We start from the raw sequence: 24,206 nt of genomic DNA on the forward strand, positions 1-24,206 counted from the left end.
GAACATCTACTCCGACAATGGTACGAACTTTGTCCGAGTTTCCAGATCTCTACGATCGGAATTCAAAGCCTTCCTGGCAGAAAGCCGAGACAAAACAGTCTCCAAGTATAGCCATCAAGCGTTAACTTGGCATTTTATTCCAGCCGGCGCTCCACATATGGGCGGCTTGTGGGAGGCGGGAGTGAAGAGCTTGAAAAGCCACTTCAAAAAGATCGCGTCTCCCCATAAGTACACCATAGAGGAGTTCCAAACCCTTTTGTGCCGGATTGAGGCGTGCCTCAACTCGCGCCCACTCAGTCCAGGGTCAAATGACCCAACGGATCTGGAACCACTAACCCCCGGACATTTCCTAACGGGCAGCCACCTACTGGCTCCGCCAGAACCAGATGCCAGTGAGAGCTCTGCCTCGATGATCAATCGATGGCAGAAACTCAAAGCCCTCCACCACACTTTCTGCAAACGATGGAAGGTGGAATATTTATCCGAACTTCAAAAGCGTGTGAAGTGGAAACACCCCAAACAAAATATACAAGTGGGAGATCTCGTTGTCCTCAAAGAGGACAACTTATCTCCCAACGAATGGAGGTTAGGTAGAGTCGTCAACGTACACCCCGGCGAAGATAACCGAGTACGTGTGGTCGACCTCTTTACCGAGAAGGGTCAAGTCCGACGACCTTTGGTCAAACTGATCCTTCTTCCCACGGAGGAGATAGATTGCGAGAGGACCAAGAGCTCCTCCTAACAATCCCTCCGTTCCTCCCTACTTTCGAAATATCCCAAACCATCCCACTCACTCGTTTTTCCATAACAAGTATACCAGAGAAGCCTTTACGCAGACCCTCGGTCTGCCACAGAAAACAAAGGCACTCGGCCCGTAATCTTTTTAAATTTTTAAAATTTCAAAACCCAGCGCTCGTTCACCGAAACGAGGCCAATCAACCACCCTAATGCAGGTCCGCATCTGCCACAAAACACTTATTTTTAATTTTCAAAACCAAACCCCACTTCACTCACTTACCCCGAGCGAGGACACCAGAACCCTAACGCAGACTCAGGGTCTGCCACGGAACGCTGATGCACTCAGCCAAAGGAACGAGGCCAAGCAATAACCTAACGCAGATTCGATATCTGCCACAGAACCGAAAGGCATTTGGCCCACTAGATTTTCATTTTTAAAAACCAACCCACAATTCACCCGCTCTCCCAGAGCGAGGACAGCAAATCAACCCAACTTCACCCGCTCACCCCGAGCGAGGATGACAGAACACCTACACACTCGGCCCAAGGCGCGAGGCCAACAAGATGTATCAGGATTCATCCCATCACCCAAAAACTTGAAATAGCTATTAAAAAATAGTTAAAATGGAAAGCAACCGTTTCCTTCTTAACTATAAATACAATCAAAATAAAAATCCATGCGCAACTACCCATAGAGGTTGCACCTAACCAAATACGTGCCTCTTTTCGAAAAGGAGGTATCTTCTTTTCCAGCAACTGCAGAAAAAATGAAATTCTGTGTTTTTTTTGTTCGTGGTGTTCTATTGTTCGTATAATTTTTTTTCTTGTAATTAGCTACATTGAAGGCGAAAGCACCAAGCAAAACCGATGTTTCACTGGATTAGGCATTCAAAAAAGCAATAATGAGACAGTTAAGAATTTGTATTTTGTATCGAAGATTGAGTTCGATAGGGCTTTAATGTAGAAAACTTTGATAATTATTTCATTAAGCCTCTGTGTGAGATTGTCATAAAACTCATTATTCAATCAACAAAGATAGCCAGAAAGAAGCTTAGAAAGCTGAATTGAAAATGAGTCCAAACTTCCGATCACCTGCACCTTAATGCATTGACTCCACCAGTGTGTTGACCATGGCATGTAAACACATTCTTTAGAGGATTAAAATTTTTGCCAAACGTAAAAGCTTCTGTCATAGCACGTAGTCGAATAGACCAAAACCCATGTCGTCGTCTTCTTCAGATTCCGACTCTTCTTCCTTCTTTTCGGCAGCAGCGCTCGCGCCAGCCGCTGGGGCAACTGCAGCTGCGGCAGCAGCAAATTTGCTGTTGCGAGCTTTGGTTATATTGGCAGAAGAACAATGTCATCGACAGTTGATAGGTTGTGATAAAATATCATAAGGAAGGAAATGCCATGCACCGAATTGGAGATATTAACTAATATGATAGAATTCACAACACTGTAAGAATTATTACTGACAAAGACAAAGAATAAGAAAAATTAGAAACTCGTTTCGAATTAGGCCAATATCACCGACTAAGTGGTGCTAAAATACGGTGAAGTGTAGTGAAAAATCCTTCCGGAAGTGCTGAAAACTTGTCGAAAAGTATTTTAGAAATATCAGGTGTGACGGTAAGTGACAATTATATGAAAACAGTTCACATGGCACGTTCCACTGGAAAAAATCTTTATATCCAAACCCAATCAAATAAAACGATTAAATTTTATTTTAAAAAATTTAGTATAAGGACATATTCTTTTGAAATGTACTTTTAGCAGCGAAAGCAATTTAAATGTGTCATGGAAGAAAAAACAAAGAAAAATATGGAAAACAAGAAATAAGACACTTGTCCAAACGCAATCTTGCAATCTTATATCCACAGTGAAACATGAGCGGCTCGGTGATGGTGTAGTGTTTGGCCTTAGGCGATGTTGAAAATTTGGTTTTCATAGAAATCTCCATGAACAAATGAGACCTTCTGAACATGTAAAATAATAATTGAATGCCGAAAAATTTAGTTTAGATCAATGATGGGCTTTTTAGCAGGACAATGAACCCGACCACACGGCGAAAATTGTCAAAGACCGGATGCTGTAACACACTCCACACATTTTAGATCACCCACCCAATTCACTGTACCTCAACTTATCTATCATCTATGGAAGAACCTAGATAGAAAAATTCAAAAAAAGGACCATTTTGTAGTAAGAAAGGCTCAGAGCCGTTATTTTCGTGTAATGGCAGAAATTGTATCGAGGTGAGATCAATAGTTGTTAGTTCCATGCCACATCATTAGCAATATGTAATGAAAGCAAATGGAAAGCACACAAAGTACTGGAAACCAAAGATATGCAGTATATAGATATTTCGTTCATATCCCTTTCTTTTTGTAAAAATTTTGACTTTGGTCTTTTTCATTATGTAAAAACAGTATTAATATCGCTTTCAAACAAAAAAAATGTTCTATTGTGTCACCCAGAAAATCCTTACGAGAGGTAATAATAAATAATTACTTTCCAAGAGTTTGCTGGGATCTTTGGTAACTTCTTTGATGGTAGCAGTTTCTTTGAATTCCACTCCGGTTGAAGCAGCAAGTGCCAAAAGATTCTTGAAACCATTGGCAATGCTGTGCGGTGCAGACCAATCTCTAAACACACAGCGGCTAAATTGGCAACTCCCATTTGTAATTTGACGCGCAAATCCTCTGGTTTAATGTCCACGATTTCGGGTGAGAAAATAGAACCAGAATCGTAGACTTAAGTGATGACCAAACCATATGAGAAGGGCGAGATGCTTAACATATTCAGCAGTGTTGCTTCGGAAGCACCGACCTTATCACCAGGTTTCAAAGTAGGTACATCGTTTATGATTTCAATAGTACCCTTCGAAATCTTGGTGGGAATAGATAAAGCTTGGAAGAAAGATGTTTTCTCGGGACCCAAAACAGTATTTTGTGCTGGAATAACGACATGTAAAGGGGCAATAGCGCCAGCACGGGCAGGCGCACGCACTTTTGACTCAAGCAATTTACACGTCTTTCGTTTAAGTCACCCTTGGTAAATACGAAGCCAACATTTCCTTTGATATGCGGCAACAAGTTCTCCAACAAACCATTATTCTCCAAATGCCCTCGTATAGCTTTGCACATCATTGTATTTTTACCCATGAGTACAACGCCCATGCCACGCAAACTGGTGCGGATGTTTTGCATCTGGTTTAGATCCAACAGTGTCAGCGCCGACAATAAAACGTTTCGGATATTCATCAAAAAGTTCAACAACTTTCAGGAAATATTAAGCTTTCCAAGCAGCTTTGTTCTCCCTAACCATCGTGAAGCAAGTAGTGTATTAGGGACTCGTAAATCGAATTTCAGAACAAAGCGCAAACGTGTGCAATCGACGGTGTCTTTGACCAAAACTCTATTGATAGATTTTGGATTTCAAATAAGAACGAAAAAGGGACCCGTACATAAAAACAGCAATCAGAAATAATATATGTAGGTATATGATGATAGTAAGCACATCTATGAAAAATAGTGCTGTTATATATGTATATTAATATATATCGATATTTATATAGTAATGTTTAAATAATATACAAATATACCTACATTCATACATACGTACAGTGGCAAATTATCCGCTTGATCACCCAAAACCACGCCGGCATGCTGACTACGATTTTCCGACTGTTTTGTGCATTTTCAACATTAAGGCCATATGACATCTCGTAGTACATGACATAATGGCGCTGCATTTCGGTGTTCATTGGCAAGCTTTTCGCACTCCAATTCCAATGTATGATATTGTGCTTGTAGAAAATTTAAATCCTCCTTGATGCATTCAAGTGTATCAACGCTAGTAAATTTCAATGGCCCCTGTGGTGGTGGCCCCCCGCCGAGGGATGACGCACCGGTGTAGTATACATTTTTGCACTAATCCACACAACTGTCCTTACTGTTGCTGCTGTTGCAGTTTGCGGCCAAGGTCAGTTCTATATTGGAGCTGTTAAGTTCTTAGGTTTGGTGTGCCTAATAAAATTATTAAAATTCCAACACTATCCAGTTTTGTAAACAGCTAGGCAGTAGGAAAGCAAAATTTGTTTGCCTTTTCTGATACCACTAGTTTAATTTGTGAATTGTTTGTAAATGAAATGTTTTATGCACAGGCGTACGCCACGCCGTAGTAAAAAATGGAATGAACGAACGGAAAATCGCTGTATACATTTCCCGTTGTTTCAATTCATAGGAATTTTACATTCCATACACGGGTGTGTATGAATGTGCACAATATGTTTGTCTTTGCTGCTGGTAAATATTTACCAGTGCACGGACACTTTTAAAGGCAAAATGTTGGGAGACGAAAAATGGTAGTAGAAGTTTCATGAAAACGATAACTACGTTTGTCACAAAAATTCCCAATTCATTGTAAAACAAACAAATCACAAACTAAATCACATACAAAAACGTTTAACTACCACAACAATTTTCCAATGAACCAAAGATATCGCCACAAAACAACCGATTTCGGCATGTTATTCGGAAAAGTATTCACATACCAAAGTATTTTCGGCTCAGTTACTGAATTTATTTCACAAACAAATTTATTTCCGTTTTCCATTTGTGCACAACTTTGTCCAAATATCGTTGGGGTGGTTAGTGTAACCGCCCAATATTAGCTGGTGTGCTCAACAATTAAATACTTTTACAAAATGATCACATTATTTGTTCTCAATACGAAAATACTGACAATATTGGTAGATTTTGGGCCTCGGTAGTAGTAGTAGAAAATGAAAAAGGGTCAGAAAAAGTTAGTCAATCTACCAATGCGGTAAGGTCCGTGCACTGACTGTCCATATACTTACACCAACGTATGTACATATATGCCGAGTTTTAAATGTACATTATATTAGGGATGCATAAAATGATGCAAACGGGTACCGAAGAACCCGTTTCCGAAAAATCGGTACCGGAGCCAAATACCCTTCGGGAACCGTGCCATTTGCTAAAGGCCATCAATAAAACAGGACTACAAGCGTACTTGGGAAAAGTTGAAGAAATAAGTGAAGGGCAATACAAAAAAAAAAAAAAATGATTCATTCTACAAATTTTTCTCTTCGTCCAAAACGAAGATTTTTTATTTGTTCTTTACATAGCATACAATTTGCTGTCCAAACATTTTTTTTGTGGCGGGCAGGGAGTTGTTGGTTTTTAGCACCAACAACACAAATAACAGCGACTCAAAAGAACCCACGCTATACACTTTCTACCCGGTTCGGTACCAGAATGTGCGAACCGAAAATCGTAAATGCTAATTTTTCTGCAGCATTAGTGTGCCCGTGGCTAACTAAAACGCTACCGGGTGACACAAAATAAACAAAATAAGGCACTAAAGACCCAGGCACATAACGTGCGGGGAAAGAGCCCATGCATATAATGCACGCCACATATGAATATTTTTTTTTTATGCAGCGACAGATGTTTCCCCTTATGCGCGCGCTAATAAAATTTCCCAAATCCCCAATAATACAACTAAGGACCACTCGCCCCCGCATTTTCGAGAATGACTCGACCCAGTCAAATATATTGCATTTCTTTCAGAAAAATGGGTCGCTTTGCCGCTATGCAACGAAGCGCTGCCAAGAACGTCATGCGTTATACGTCGGAATGCCGCGCTTGTTTTAAGCAACATCCCATACGCATGTGCCCTATCTTTCGGGCCAAAAAACCTGAGGAGCGCCTTTACTTAGCGATCCGCGGGAGCTGCTGTGGAAATTGCTTGGCTCTAGACCACCGCTCGAACGCGTGCCCAAGCCAAGGCCGATGTAAAAAATGCGGCGAAAAACATCACACGATGCTTCACATATCCTCGATTGATGAAGAGGAACAGCTACTCCACGAAGCCCGCTCCAAGCCATGGAGTGTACAAGTTGAGGAGGAGCTGGAATCACCCCGTGAGCGGATTGACGACTCCATCTCGTTATATGCGTCAGATGCTGGAACGGAGACTGGGCCTCTTCGTCCAGCTCGAATCCACCGAACCGGAGCGGAAACTCGGTCTCTTCGCCCGAACACAACACCAGCAGCCAAATCGTATCGACCGGTTTTGCAGCACGAAAGGAAGCGGCTCCAGCACAACCCATCTACAGTCCAGCGCCATGTTCGTGACGGCCGAGCGGAGACCCTCACTAAACTAAGGACCCTCAACGAAGACAACCACCGCGTGATCGCAGAGCGGAGACAAGGCCTCTTCGCCTGCAACAACGACATCACACCCATCATCAACCACGAGATCGCAGTCACGGATCCAACTCGCTGCAGCTCACCACCGTGTCCGCCTTCCGGGCAGGGCTCCTCGCCCCGCATTCAGCTGCCACCGCCACCATGATACCGACGGTACCGATCACCTCCACCGCGGTCGTGAAAATAGAAGCAGGGGGCGGCTACACCTCGTTCGCGCCTTAATCGATGGATGCTCCCCCACCACAGTAATTGCGGATGAGCTCACCCAGGAGCTCCAACTTCCTACCAGCAGCATTGGCGGGCAAGCAGGATGTCTGCTGCGTATCCGAGGAAGACACGAACAGAACAAAAGGATTGCGACCCATGCTGCGGTCATATCCAATTTTCGGCACATGACACCCACGACCAGCATCGACAGCGCTATCGCAGCCCCGTACGCACATCTCCGTCTTGCGGATCCGCAGTTCCATGCATTCGCGCCGATCCGCCTTATCCTAGGAACAGATGTATATGCGGAGATAATATTACCAGGGATTCTGCCCACCACGTTTGGCCCTTTGCTGGCTCAGAGTACCATCTTCGGTTGGGTACTCTTGGGCACAACCAAGGCCTAACATGAAAATGTTCGGTAACGACCGAAATACAGGAATTTTTACACTTTTTATTCTTTTTTTTATTTATTTTTTATTGAATTTCTGTTGTACACATTCGCAAGAGGTGTGCATTGTGACTTCGTACAAGTGAAAAATCTTTCTATCCCTCCATTGCCATACCTACTTGTCAAATCATAGCTGACAATGAGGACGGCTGTCGTGAAGGGCCAGAGAATGGAAGAAAGGTTTCTTTTTCTTGTGTTCGCCGTTATTAAATTGAAGTGCCATGAATTGCGCATTTGTTTCAAATCAGCTTTTCCTTTAAATTTGTATACAGAAAATCAGACTACAGATTAATATTCACTCGCTGTTCACTATTGTGAACGTTTTATCAAAAATTCGCCACTTGTATGAATTCACAATGGAAGTGTGCGTTTAAAATCCTGTATCATTACAATACGTTATTTTTTATTGAATTTTCTTCATACAAAATTCTATGCTTGTTCATTTCCAATGAATTTGTAATAAACGGCAAGAAATATGAACATATATATCTTTTTACTTTTTTGCAATCCCTAGCTCTAGGCAAACATGGCTCAGGCTTCTAACCATGACGGGAAAGTGGCGAATGACCGAGGCATCCGCACCCAAGCCCGCACACTACGCAACTCATCGTGCGTGCTGCCAATCCGGCGGACTGGCCGTCGTTAGGTTAAGTTAATTATAAGTTTTTTATTTTTTTTCCTCTTCTTTACGGTCGGTGATCCTTGGAGGACTGTGAGGTTGCGTACCGCAAGGGGGGCGGCATGTTTAGGCCCAATGCCTAACTTTCACTTGATTGACGGCGCCCCTCCCTAATGTTTTAATAATATTTCCAGCCACCCACACTCACGCCGCATTTGTGTGCATGCATGCACATGCATGAGTTGCGTACACATGCATGTGTGTGTGCAGGTTGTCAGCACCCATGCACGTATACGTAAGGGTGGTTGTGTGGGTGGTTTTTCCCCTCCTTAATACCAGAGGACCTTTTCGCGCCTTAGCGGTTGTCATCAACGGCACAACCGGCCTCTTTTTCGATCAACCGCCTACCGATACGCATCGTCCAAGGATCAACGCTGTACTTTGTTACACAGGTAAAATAACCCTTGTCATCTTTACATTGTACATTTCCGTTCAATTCAATTAAATACATTATTATAACGAGGAATTCCTCTTGGTGTTTTCTTTCTCGTATTTCTTTCGAGTGCACTATCAACCCGTGTGCGCCTACCCATTGCCGGTTTCAGACGCACCCAGGCCGAACAGTATCCAAACGGCAACCCTGGCATGCACATTGTACATATCTGTTTTCATATGTACGCACAGGGTAGATCTCCTGCTATCTCATGCTATTAGAAAATGTTGTTTAGGACAACGAAAAATTTAGCCTGTCAAAATTGCAGGTTTTAATTTTAATGTTAAGAGGTGCATCATGCGAATCTAGTTTTCTCTTACAAGTTACATGGGGAATTTTTATTCGATGTGTACCTACGCTTTAATGACGTTTACTAAATGATCCGGTCTTATAGCGTTTTCTTTTCTGGAAAAAGTGTTATGATTTTTGTACGCGGCGCAAGAGTTGTAAATATATTTTGTTCTATTCTAAAAAGCAGGTAACGCCTTTACGGGGTATTTCGTTCTTTTGAGTAATTGTTGCCTGCTCGCAACGCAAAAGCGTTACACTTTTACCCTGCAAAAAATGGCGGTGTGGCAGTACAACCCCGCTAAACCAGCTGATAGTGGCAATTTATTTTCATAACTTCACAAATTTTTAGCGACGAAAATTGAAATGAAGGAAATAATTCTGTGTACGTTTTTGAAAATCAGCTAATACACGGGGTAGCCATTTATGTTCTTTGCATGCACTATAAATGTTGAAAATTTTCTGGGGTAGGAGTAACTCTATTAATGCTTTACCATTTACTTAGGAAAACATTTATTTCAGAAAAGAAAACTCTATTATTCTCCTGGAATATATGGCAAAAGTGCGTAAGTTAGTCTTAAATTTTTTTTTTTTAAATCAACACGGCTTCTCAGCTGCTTGAAACTGACACTTTGTCTTACTCAAATTTAATTGGCTTCAACACTGTATAACCAGAATACTTCTTAAGAGCCTAAGTCAATGGTTCAAAGTTTAGGTAAAATATGCAGATCTTTGCATTTGGGGTTGACATTCAACCCAGAATATCTTACAAACGATTCGTCTTAGTGAAAAATCTCTTTAGACCTTTTTTGTAGATCGTCCAATTTTTTATACGAATGGGTATTGCTCATCATTTAAGACCCAGTCGTTAAAGCAGGTACACTTCAAATAAAAAATCAAAACCTTCCCATATAATTTTGTATGGAGGAACTAAAATCGCGATGAGGCACTTCTTAACATAAAAATTAAAAGATGCAATTTTTAAGGACCATGTTATTGTTATTCTCTACAACATTTTTACTATACCAAAAGAAAAAATTTTACTTTTTATATCTGGCCCATCCTAAAGAACATAAATTATGAAATACATCTTGCTCTTCTTTACTCTTTATATACATCTACATTTGTGGTTAAAAAAACGCTTAGATAATGTTTAGGAGGTCCATCTAGCGGCAATTATTGAAGACTCGCAGCAGTGGTAAACAACTTGCTACAAAACGGGTTGTTCTGAATAGCGGAGGCACGCACCTGTGTTGGTCATAGTGTATAACCTATAGCTGAATCGGTTACAATTAATAGTGGACACACACCCTTTTTCGGTCATAGAAGTGGAGAATGACGCAGAGATAAAACGGAGAGACACATTTCAGTTGCAACTGAGTATAAAGCATACCGCAATTTAGCAGTACTAATTTTAGGCGCAAAAATTTCATAATAGATAAAATTACACCTTAAGCAGTCCATATAATGTTTGAGTGCATATGTATGTATAAAAACACAGCTACAATGTGAAAATCACACCATTTAGAATTTCACTGTTATTTTCGTGTTCACAACTGTACATACATACATGTTAGCGCGCATACTTGCTACACTACTGTTGCCAATTTGGTCCCTTCCAACCCCATTTGGTCCGTTGGTTCCTTTTTTCAATTTTGGTCCTTTTTAGGAAGTAGCCACGATTTTGGTACTTTTCTTTCCTTTTCAATGAGGGAAAGATTCAAAATACTGCTCACAAAATTTTCCACACACTCGTTAACTCACATATAATTTTCAATTTACTTCAATGGTATTCTTAACATAAAAATTGCTCAGTCAACAAAATGTAACAGAACAATGACATTTCACCAACGAGATAATTTAGGCAAGGCATTAAAAACAGATGTGTTGGACCCTTGGGCAAACCCATTGTCATTAACTTTGGTGAAAGACATAGGCTTATCCTAGAAATGTGGAAATGTTATACCTAAATAATTAACTTAGTATTTGTATACTTTTAATATTTCTTTTCTATTTGTTAATTTAAACTCAGCTGATGGTATCTATTTTTTATAGGAAACCAAGGAAAAATCCAAAATTTTTTACATTTTACAATGAAACGGCACTCTAGTAAATTTCCGAATTGTTTGTATAACAATAAACTAAAAGAAAAATTTGGCCCTTTTTTGAGATTTGGTCGTTTTTTCGATGAATTTTGGTCCCAAATGAAAACATGATGTGGCAACCGTGCTTACTACAAATGATTTAAGTAATGCTTAATTTATTTGCATAAATATGTTGATTGTATATACCTATGTTAACACAAAAAGAAACGTTTGCTACTATAACGGTTTATAAAATGCATCTCGCTCTTCTTTCTTTCGAAAATCAGAGAAGTTTTTATTTCGATAAGCTTCAAATGGCATGCGCTAACGGGTACGCGTGGGGTATGAACATATGAATGTTTTTGTATGTAATTATCATTTAGTACAACTTTTTGATGGTTTCAACTTCTTCGTTGCCGAATTCGATGTTTTATTGTTTCGCGATTTGTTAACTAAAGAGGAATTTCTTCAGTTGCAAATAAGAAATAGACTCAAAAAGTTGTGCGTTCTAAATAAATGTGATAAAATATTATTTATTAATAGAGTGAATTATGTGTTATTTTTATAATTTAGTCGACATTTCTTTAAATCGCGAAAAAGTGTATCAAAGTAAAAGTGTATCAAGTGTAAAAAAAAACACGGCTAACATATAGACAATAAACTAAAAGAAAAATTTGGCCCTTTTTTGAGATTTGGTCGTTTTTTCGATGAATTTTGGTCCCAAATGAAAACATGATGTGGCAACCGTGCTTACTACAAATGATTTAAGTAATGCTTAATTTAGTTGCATAAATATGTTGATTGTATATACCTATGTTAACACAAAAAGAAACGTTTGCTACTATAACGGTTTATAAAATGCATCTCGCTCTTCTTTCTTTCGAAAATCAGAGAAGTTTTTATTTCGATAAGCTTCAAATGGCATGCGCTAACGGGTACGCGTGGGGTATGAACATATGAATGTTTTTGTATGTAATTATCATTTAGTACAACTTTTTGATGGTTTCAACTTCTTCGTTGCCGAATTCGATGTTTTATTGTTTCGCGATTTGTTAACTAAAGAGGAATTTCTTCAGTTGCAAATAAGAAATAGACTCAAAAAGTTGTGCGTTCTAAATAAATGTGATAAAATATTATTTATTAATAGAGTGAATTATGTGTTATTTTTATAATTTAGTCGACATTTCTTTAAATCGCGAAAAAGTGTATCAAAGTAAAAGTGTATCAAGTGTAAAAAAAAAACACGGCTAACATATAGACAAACGCATGTATGTATACCTACATATGCAGCTACACTGAAACAATAGTCGTGTTTTTTTATACTCGCGTTAACGTTAAAAACGTTAACAAAACCGTGATACTTTATGTGTGAATTGTGCTGGCAATGCTATAGCCATGGTGAAGCCGTAAGGTGGTAACAGCGAGCGGACATACACACAAACTCCATGTAATTTGTTTGTGTAATTCGTTGGTGGTATGTCAAAATACTCTGAGAAATGTTCGTACTGTCAAAATTCATGAGAAAAGTTGCAATCAGCTTGGCTAATGCTTTCACCTTTAATGACTCCGCCATCAATCAGCTTTGCCAGCATAGTTTGAAATTAATAATCAACATAAACGATTTGATTTCGTTTTGATATGGCAGAAAACGAAACAAAATCATTTCGTTAATTTGACGTTCTTAACGTTAATAAATGAAACGAAATGACTTTGTTTCGTTTATTAATGTTAATTATCGTAACGAAATGATATCGGTTCATTGGTTAAGCATGTCCGTCTTAGATAATGCTTAGGAGACCCATCTAGCGGCAGTGGTTAAATAACTAACATAACATCACAGGGTGTACCGAAAAGCGGAGACACAACACTCTGATGGCCATAGGGTATAACATATAGCTGAATCGGTTGCGATGAATTGTGGAGACACATAGAATACATAGAATTAGTGTAGAGGGTGAAACAAAAACACATATTTCAGTTACATCTGAGTATAATGCGTATTGAAATTTAATAGGACACATTTTATGCGCAGCAATTTCAGAGGTGTATTTAATGTTTGTCGCTTAGCAGTCCATATAAAGCTTAAGCGTACACGTATATAGAACTAAAAAAAAAAACACAGCTATTAATTATGTGGGTACACACATGTCTGTTTGTATTATGAGTTCATGCCCTAATATTAAAATGTCAATGCGACAGTTATGTACATTATTAAATGGCAAGGTAATGATTGAATTTAAAGTAAATGCATTTGCAAGTGTTCCTGACCTACGACAACATGCAGGGTGTGAAAAATTCCTAGTTATACATCAAGCAAGGATGATGTCATAGTTTTCAATCAATTTTTGTAAAATTGGAAATTATTACCACTACCACCCAACTTAAAATGTTGATGAAAACAAAATTTTAGTGCATTGTGCTCTAATTAAATGTTGCGATATGAATTAAAAAAATACTTACTTCTTGATACACTTTTTGAGGCTCGCGATTTAAAGAAATGTCGACTAAATTCGTATAAAAATAACACACAATTCACTCTATTAATAAATAATATTTTATCACATTTATTTATAACGCACAACTTTTTGAGTCTATTTCTTATTTGCAACTGAAGAAATTCCTCAGAGCAACCTCTTTAGTTAACAAATTGCGAAACAATAAAACATCGAATTCGGCAACGAAGAAGTTGAAACCATCAAGCAATTGTACTAAATGATAATTACTAAAGTGCTGCACAAGCTGATTCACTTCGCTATGCACACACTGTGATTCGGTGTTATAGCTGATGTTTGTTTTGATTCGTTTGGCAAACGATCAACACTCACTCAACAGCAATCGTCAACAAGCAATGAGCGACAATGCAGCAGCTCTTCTCATGAACAGTTTGCACTGTTCCAATTTGTATTGCCTTTCGACTTACGAGCTAGTTAACAGTTACAACACCACTAAATGCTGTAAATAACTCTATTCATTCGAGACTTGCTACTGAGTCGTTGCTTGCTTGCGTTCTGCATTTTCAAAGCATATAAAATTATAAAAGAACAGGACGCTAAAATGGAAGGAGGTGTAAGTATATTTTATTGATGCGTATTTTTTTTTTTTTTTTTTTGCTTAACGTTATTTAGTGGATATTATGTAAACGAAATTATATTTACGTTATAGTTAAATTCGAGTAGCTCTGTACCACAAATTGATGATGCCAGTAGTGGGGATGAAAATGTTCGCGAAATAAAAAGCAAAATTCTTAGTAAGGAGTACCAAATTTGTAGCAAAAAAGGGCGTAGTGCAGTTTGGAATATTTTTGGAAAAATTAAAACTAACGCGGGCATCGAATTGGAAAATATAGTTGCTTGCAGAACTTGTTGGAATGTGTACAAGTTTAATAAAAAAAGCACTTCCAATTTAGTGAGGCATAAGTGCTATAAAACCATGAAGGATAATGTTTCTACTTCAAAACAGGAAGTTAGTGCTGACTTGAAACACACAGGAATTAATATTTTAACGGGATGGGTGATTGTTAATTGCCGACCGTTTCAAATAGTACAACACAGTGGTCTTCTGAAATTTTCTGAGTTCCTTGTATCAATTGGCGCGAAATATGGGCCACATGTAAATGTTGAAGCATTGCTACCACATCCATCAACAATATCCAGAAATATAAGTAGTAGCAATAGTAAAAAATTAGTTGCAGTTTATGATAAGAAATGGAAGTAAGATAGGTTACGGCTTAACCTATGATATATGGACCGATAACTTTATAAGAACTTCATATATGTCCCTGACAATTCATTACATAAAGGATGGTGAACTTATCAATCGGCTATTAGGTTTATGAGCGTTTAAAGGGGAAAGATGTACAGGTAAAAGGCATTAAATTCAAAATTATGTAATAGTTCCTATTAAATTGTTAATTCTATGTCCGTGTGAATAATTTAGTCTAATATTGATTTAAAATATCAAATTTTAACTAATATGTTTGACTTTTATAATTAAAGTAAAACTCTCACGTTTTATTGTAAGCAGATGTAACTTAAAATTTAAGTTTTTTGAATTTAATTTTTGTAAAGGAATTGTATATAAAAAAATACTTTATTTGCTTTAGGCGAAAAAAATGGCATTCTGAATTACTTCTGTTTGCAATAAAACGTGTGATATAATAATACTAATAATAATAGGCTAACACTCTCCCCATGCAAATATATGTGCGCACGCTTCATATGTTAAACATATGTGAGCTCCTCCAAGGTATTTCCATAAAAAATCGGACTTTTTTTTAGATATTGCTCTAACTTTACCATGTTTTAGATATACTCCTAATATATTACCATACATAAGGAATTGCGAAACTTTATTTTTTTAGAAGTTTTGTAATAACCAATCATATTATAACTCGATAAATATCGGTTACATCAAAAAAATCATTAAGTACTTTTTTATAGAAAAAGGTCCAATGTAATAAATCATTTGATCTTTTTCGATAAAAAAGAATTTTATGATTTTTGTTTATTGCGAAAAAGTTATATTTAGCAAAAATTGGCAAAAAATTCGTAGTTACATTTAAATAAAAAAATACGCATATTTAAAAAAATTCATGTTATGGGACCAATATCAAAGATGCTGTTGCCAAATTCTAAACGGTACGTCCTCATAGGTCCCGAGATAAACATTTTTTTGTATGAGAGGATGTGATAAATCTGAAAATTGATATTTCGCAAATTTTTAAAAAGTGCATTATTGAATTTCACTGTTTAAAAGTTTAAAATGAAAGTTAAATATTTAAATTTTGACTAGACTTCGGCGGAACATTAATCTTTGGCTAGGCACTTCAGAAAAACATTAGTAACAGTCAATTCTTGTAACTGATAGGGGAACAAACGTGAAGAAGGCTTTTAAGTCCTATGCAAATATTTCATGCATTAACCATTTGCTAAATAATGTGTTGGAAGATTCTGTTGAAGCTGTACCTGAGTTGGATGACATATGTGATAAAGCTACTAAACTCGTAAAATATTTTAAAAAATCTGGTGAAAATTCAAACTTACAATCAACCCTTAAAAGCTGTTCACCAACAAGATGGAACACTGTATTTTATATGTTTAGCTCAATCAAAAAAACTGGACGGAAATTAATAGCATATTGCAAAGAAAACGTGAATTGTCCAAACTCAATGGTATTAACATAAACTACGTGGAGGAAATTTTGAAGGTATTAGAGGTTTTCGAAGAATCATCAAAGGAGCTAGAAGGTGAAAACTATCCAACCCTGCATTTGGTTCTTCCTCATGTTTACAGACTGAAAGGTATTTGCGCAATAAATGAAACTGACTTATCCTTTATGAAACAATTTAAGGGCGAGCTGAGTGACATGTTGGACACCACTGTTTGGCAAAATCTTACCAACTAACAAGTTAATATTTTTTAATGAAAATGATAAGTTTCTTATAAGAACTGAATGCAGAACGCAAATGTCAAACTACGTCAATGAAACTGCCAACCAGGACGAACAAAGTACATCAGCGAATCCTCCTACTCGCAAATCCCAGCTTTTTAACGTATTTTTACAGACAACTCAAGTTTCGAATGGGGACGATATTGTATTTAATGAGCTAGTTAAATACGAGTCCACTAATGTCACGTAATATGGCGACTTCAATGCGATTCAGTAGTGGCACCTTCATCGATTAGAATTTCCTTTACTTTATAAAGTAGCCAATAGTTTATTAGCGACTCCAGCCAGCAGTGCTGCTTCGGAAAGAGTTTTTTACAAAGCTAGGCACTTAATATCAGAAAAGCGGAGTGCGATCGGTTGCAGCTCGTTTTCGGTACATCAGATAATGTTTTAGCATAATAATATGGACATTAAATTATTGAATTAGTACATTTAGTAGTATTAGTATTTAATGCCATATTACTATATATTTATGAAATTCCTTTCTATTTTGTTTTGTTTAATACCGAAAAAATCTAATTTTTCATTTATAAAGCAAATATTCTTTTTTGATTTTGTTCTTTTTTCTATGAGGAATCAGGAAGTGTCCTAATGCTCAATTACTTGTAAACATAAATGTACCTACTTACATTATACGAAATAAAAATAAGTACAAATGTACCTGAGTTAAGAAAACTCTTCTGTTTTACACATAATTTTTTTAAAAAGTGTTAAATTTACGAAACGAAGTTCAAATTATCCAAAAATTATGTCTCTTTAGAAATAGCCAGTTTGTTTATTGTTGTTCTAAACTCATCCAAAACTCGATTTATTTATAACCGTATTTTGCGCTTTGTCGAAATTGAGTCATACATTTAACACTTTGTAAAAAATTAGGAAATACACGCACATATGTACATATATGTTTGTAGTTGAATATTATACTATTGCCTTTCGAATCAATTGTCAATCGACTCAATTGTCAATAGACTCATTTGCCTTTCGAGTTAAGTGCATAATGTGCCACAAAAACAAACGCGCATTTCTCATCGCTGCAGTGCAGTGAGATTCGCTTCGGTCGTTGCTTACAAGCTGTTCGGATCATATGGCGAGTTATTGTTGTGTAGACTAGTAAGCAACGATTTTTGCCAGTGGCTTAAAACGCCGAATGGATGATTCGTTGCAGGTATTTAATAATTACATACAAAAACATTCATATGTTCATACCCCACGCGTACCCGTTAGCGCAGGAGTCCTGCGCGTATGCCATTTGAAGCTTATCGAAATACAAACTTTTCTCTGATTTTCGAAAGAAAGAAGAGCGAGATGCATTTTATAAACCGTTATAGTAGCAAACGTTTCCTTTTGTGTTAACATAGGTATATACAATCAACATATTTATGCAACTAAATTTACGCATTACTTAAATCATTTGTAGTAAGCACGGTTGCCAATCATGTTTTCATTTGGGACCAAAATTCATTGAAAAAATGACCAAATCTCAAAAAAGGGCCAAATTTTTCTTTTAGTTTATTGTTATACAAACAATTCGGCAATTTACTAGAGTGCCGTTTAGTTGTAAAATGTAAACAATTTAGGATTTTTCCTTGGTTTCCTACAAAAAATAGATACCATCAGCTGAGTTTAAATTATCAAATAGAAAAGAAATATTAAAAGTATACAAATACTACGTTAATTATTTAGGTATAACATTTCCACATTTCTGGAATAAGCCTATGTCTTTCACCAAAGCTAATGACAATGAGTTTTCCCAAGGATCCAACACATCCCTTTTTAATGCCTCGCCTAAATTATCTCGTTGGTGAAATGTCATTGTTCTGTTACATTTTGTTAACTGAGCAATTTTTATGTTAAGAATTCCATTGAAGTAAATTGAAAATTTTATGTGAGTTAACGAGTGTGTTGCAAATTTTGTGAGCAGTATTTTGAATTTTTCCCTCATTGAAAAGGAAAGAAAAGTACCAAAATCGTGGCTACTTCCTAAGTATGCGCGCTAACATGTATGTATGTACAGTTGTGAACACGAAAATAACAGTGAAATTCTAAATGGTGTGATTTTCACATTGTAGCTGTGTTTTTATACATATATATGCACTCAAACATTATATGGACTGCTTAAGGTGTAATTTTATCTATTATGAAATTTTTGCGACCGACTGTTGTGTGGTTATTTCGATGTAACCACCTACTTTTGTGGGTAAAAAATTATCCGACTACTTTCGCGGATAGAATACCAAAAGGGTGTAGAAGTTTCCACATGATTTCGTTACCGTGGCGAAGAATGTTGTTACCACATTAGAATCGGGGCGTAAATGTCAATTTGTATGTCAAAATGAAATGGAAACACACAAATGGCATCTCAAAATGTAAACGTCACTTAGAACTTACATAGAAAACCAAAATTCAAGAGACTTCTAAGTCAAGTTAAGTGTTGCTAAGTTTTGAGTAATCAGTAACATGCAACTCACTGATTTTCGAAAGTTATAATTTATGTTTATTAGGGTCGGAAAAATATAAAATTAAATTTTTCCTTTTGGTATAGTGAAAATATTTTTCAGGACAACGAAACATTTAGGCAATCAATAAGGTATAAATTATTGTCGTTAGGGATCTGTACGTCGTGTTGTCACGAAGTGTCTGCTGGCTTGAGTCTTAAGCTAGCAGACACTCCCGTTTCTCGGAACCGGACGCAGCTTTAAATATTTTTGCGTTATTAAATTGCCAGTAAATGTAATATCAATTATCCAAGTCGTTCGGAAGTCGTAGGTCCTGTTTTCACGAAGTGTCTGCTGGCTTGAGTCTTAAGCTACTATGCTATCGAATGTCTATTGAATAGTGCAGTTGAACTTTTGTAACAAAATACCTAAGCAAGTCACCTCGTTCGCCAAGAAAGACCGCTTTCATCCGACCCTTTTACGATGAATGATTTTAATGTACAAAAAGTTTAAATAAATTATTTTGAAAAACAACAAGACTTTAAAAGAATCAAAAGATTCGACAACAATTTTATTATCCATTAACACATGTTAGGATTTTTACTGATCTTGAGTGGGCGCCAATTTAAACTTTTTGCCGCGTTAATATTTATGTAAAAAAAAACAATACCAAATGACATATACCTACATATCTCTATGCAAATATATGTCCTTTCCTGTCTTTTAGTTTGGGCGCCATATAAATATATGTCACGTACACGAACGTTTGGCCGTTGGTGGAACCCTGGCTAGCTCAGTATACAATGGGCAGTGGTTCTCAACCCTCCAACCAGGAGCCGGATGGACACATATTTATTTAATTTAATTTATTTATTATTACGGCTGTTTAGGCCTAAAACTTAAACTACTTAGTACAATTCATTATTATATCATTTATTTCTATTGAATATGATGTTGGAATGCCATGTGATTCCGATCAGCATATTTACTGGCGTGACAAACGGACGAGTCTGGGAGCCAGTCATTTAAGGAAGGTTGGAAAGGACGCGTTTCCAATCCTCCAGTGCTCCCAGCTTAAGGCAACAAAATTTGGAACTTATATTTTTCAAGTATATTTGTATTTTAAGCTGACGGAATGTATTGGTCTCCGATCAACACAGCTAAACATGTCTTTGGATGTTGGAAATTGAAAATAAAGTGTACCCAATCACCCCTCAACTTTGTTTAGTAAAGACGCTGTCGGAATGCATGAAGATTCCGATCAGCACAGCTCAAAATATAATGGGAGGTTGAAAAGGACGTGTTACCAATCCCCCCTGCTCCAACTTTTGTTTGACCTTATTTTGGTTACACATCATATAATTTTATTGTTATATTAATGCTGTCGGAATGCGAGTGATTCCGATCAGCAACAGTAAATATAGGCTGAAAATACCGAATTCCAGCGAAATTAGTTGTTGGAATTGTATGGAGTTACAGGTGGCGACTGATTTTCTTTTCCTTAGGGCCGGGTGCATTGTATTTTGCTGCTACCAATATTACCATTCCCTTTTCGCGCTCCAGTATCGGTATATCATGTAAAAAATAAAAGAAAAAAAACTTTATCTTATTGGAAGGGTTTTATAATGCTCCAATAAACTTTTTTTAAAAGTATTGAAGTTATTACTACTTTTTATGTGATGAGGAAGTTCATTGAAATATTTCAGGCCCTTATAAAATATATTTTGCTTGTCCACTTATGTTTTGAAAAGAGGTAATCTAAAATTATTGTTTTCTCTGATTACGTATGAATGTGCATCATTTACATATATAAGCTTTTCGCTGAGGTATGTTGGTAATTTACCGTGCTTAATATTAAATACAAATTTCATACTGTGGTAGAATATGAGCTGTTTTATACTCAACCAGTTTAGTGCTTCTATCATGTTATTAATGGGAGTATCATACCTCATGTTTAATATAAATCTCATAGCTTTATTTTGCATAACTTGTAGCTTATCTACCAGAGTTCCATTGGGCATAAAGAATATTGTGGGACAATATATGAAATGCGGCTCTATGATGGATTTATACACTTTCAGTTTGTATTTTCTACTGATAAATTTGCATGACCTCCTCCAAAAACCAATTTTCTTGCCTATTTTGGCAACTATATAATCAATATGATCATTAAATTTTAATTTATTATCAATCTGAACCCTTAAGTACTTGAAAGTTTTAACTTCGTTAATGTTTAAGTTCATTATTTTTAGCTCGATATTACAAGATTCCTTATTCATCTCTCTAGATATGACCATAAAATGGGTTTTATTAATATTAAGTTTAAGCTTATTGTTACAAAGCCACCTGTATAGGGTGTTCAAGTCTTCCTATTTTTTAGCGCCGAAGATATATCATTTATATATATGTTAAATAGGACCGGTGCCAAAACCAATCCTTGTGGCAATCCAATTCCTGTCAATACCTCATCCGAGACAACCGACTCATTGGCTGATTTTAGTCTTCGGTTACCTAAAAAGCTCTGAAACCACTGCAGCTCGTTGCCCCTAATTCCAATTTTTTCTAATTTTTTAATCACTATATTTCTGTCTATAGTTTCAAATGCTCTCTTTCAGTCGATAAAAACCGCAAGTATACTTTTATTTTGATTTAGTTCTTCTTTCCAACTCGATATTACATAATTTAACGCCGTTTCACAAGAGTGGCCTTCTCTGAAACCGGATTGTTCTTTAATTAGTATTTTATTTATTTCCAAGTAAATTATGAGCTGATTTTTTACTACTGTTTCTAGAATTTTTTCGATATTCGGCAACGTGTTGATCGGTCTCAGATCTTCTGCCTTTAATGAATTTTTTACCTTCTTTATTGGCACTATTGTTGATATTTTCCATGCGTCAGGCACTATTCCCTCTACTAATGATTTATTTATGATATCCGCATAGAAATATCCCATGTATGACACCGAATCCTTAATTACTCCTTCTGATAGTAAATTTGTTCCTCCGATTTTATTTTTTAACCTTTTAGCTACCAATATGACATCATCAACCGTAACTTCTTGGAATTTCAGACATGTGCTAACCGTGTATTGCACACTGTCGCCACTATCAAAAGTTTCGATTTCTCGATTTATGTCAATCAATATCAACAAAGAAGGAATTCAATGCTTCAGCTATATCTTCGGGTGTTTCATATCTTATACCATTTACAGTCACTGTCAGGATATTGTCACGCACCTCAGTTAAGTTTACTTCATGCTTGAGGTGTTTCCACATTAATTTCCTATCAGAAGAATTTAAGGCGATATTTTTCTCCATATACTTAATCTTTTTAATTTTGATTAGTTTCTTATAATACTTCGCAACCGTATTATATTCCGAAAATTCACCAGATCTTCTGGCTTGTGAGCGCAATTGGATTTTTAATTTGTTAATTTCGGTCAGTTCATGATCGTACCACTTATTTCTCAACCTCACTAGCAGGTATTTATATATTCAACCGAGTCAGATCCATATTTTTTAATACGCTGAAATCATACTTTCTTAATAAGTAAATGAGGTTATCAGCAGAATAATTCTTGCAAACTAGTAACAGTCACAGTTTTTATTGACCTTAAAAGAGCTTTTGAAACTATTGATAGAGATATGATGTTCAGGAAATTATATAACATCGGCGTCCGAAATACAGCTTTAAAGTGGTTCAGAAGCTACCTTACAGGAAGAAAACAGAGAACTTTAATTAGAAACGTTACATCTCCTGAAATAGAAGTTGAAATAGGTTTACCACAGGGATCAGTACTAGCCGCGATTCTGTTCATAATATACATAAATGATATTAAAACTTGTTTGAGTCACTATAAAATAAGACTATTTGCAGATGATGCATTGTTGACGATAAGCTGTCCATCCGTAACTGAGGCCATATCAAAAGTACAAGCGGATATTGACTCTGTATATAAATGGCTATGTCAAAACAAGCTCAAAATTAATATTGAGAAAACAAAATGGATGGTTATGAGTAAAATACACTCAGGAGTTGACAATGTAACCCTAAAAATAGCAAATATCCCATTAGAAAGAATAAACCAAATAAAATACTTAGGAGTTATAATAGATGAAAGATTAAAGTTTGATGAGCATCTTAAATATGTAGAGGGGAAAGTTTCAAAGAAGATAGGTTTTATGATACGGACGTGCAAGCACATAAGCCGATACTATAAAACAATGGTTTATAAGTCTATCGTTGAACCTCATTTTATAGATTGCCCAACGATTCTATTTACAATAGCTGATTCAAGGATAAATACGTTGCAGAAAAAACAAAATACGGTGATGCGATTTATTTTAAAGAATCGTTTTGATACTCCCATACAAGACAGCTTGAACTGGCTTAGTGTAAAACAGCTTGTGTTATATTATACTTTGAAATTCATACACAACATGAAATTAGGAAACCTACCAAATTATCTAAATAATCGTGTAAAATACAGCAACGATGTCCATAACTATAACACAAGAAACAAAAATAAGTCTAAAGACTGTAATAAAAAAAATAACTAACTAACACATTGTGGGTATCATTCTCCGCAGAGGATTTGAATTACACACTTTGAAAGCAAATTAAATGGTTTCGTGATCAGAAATTCTGTGATTTTCAAGATTAGTACAGGACAGTACATCAGCATTTGCATATAATAGATCTATTCGCGTTTGGCACCTGTCAGCAATCCTTGTATTGAAATTCACCATTTGCCTCATCGCGCTACGTGAAAATATCTCATTGAGCTTAGAACTCGTTGCGGTATTAACATTTGTACCACTCTCCAGTTCCTCAAAAAGTATAGCTTCCAGGTGATTTAAAAATTCGATATCACTAGAGCTTGGAGAATGGTACCACACACCTATTTGCCATTTAATGTCGACCTTTTTTAATTTAATTATAGCACACCAAACATTTAAATCAATAGATCTATTATACCTGACTTTGTACCGATACCTTTTTTTAATAGTAAGACTACACCTCCTGTGTGTCTACTATGAGAATCGCAACGAACCATTGTATAATAAGGAATGTTTATTTCCGCATCACTAACATCCGGTGTTATACAAGCTTCTGAACATAGAACGATGTCCGCATCTAACTCTTCTATGATTCTTTCGAGTTCAGCTTTGTTGGCTAGAAAACTACAAATATTTAGGTAAATG

General features: G+C 36.5%; 1 protein-coding gene and 1 pseudogene across 7 annotated transcripts in view; both read right to left on the minus strand.

Annotated features, from left to right (window-relative positions):
* The window catches only part of Ephrin (ephrin), a 655,394-nt gene that overhangs the window by 510,965 nt on the left and 120,223 nt on the right, over positions 1-24,206 (minus strand). The window lies entirely within an intron of this gene.
* LOC137234843 (large ribosomal subunit protein uL10-like) lies at positions 1,928-4,065 on the minus strand (annotated as a pseudogene).

This window comes from Eurosta solidaginis, chromosome X, assembly GCF_040869045.1.
Source record: "Eurosta solidaginis isolate ZX-2024a chromosome X, ASM4086904v1, whole genome shotgun sequence".
NCBI lineage: Eukaryota > Metazoa > Arthropoda > Insecta > Diptera > Tephritidae > Eurosta > Eurosta solidaginis.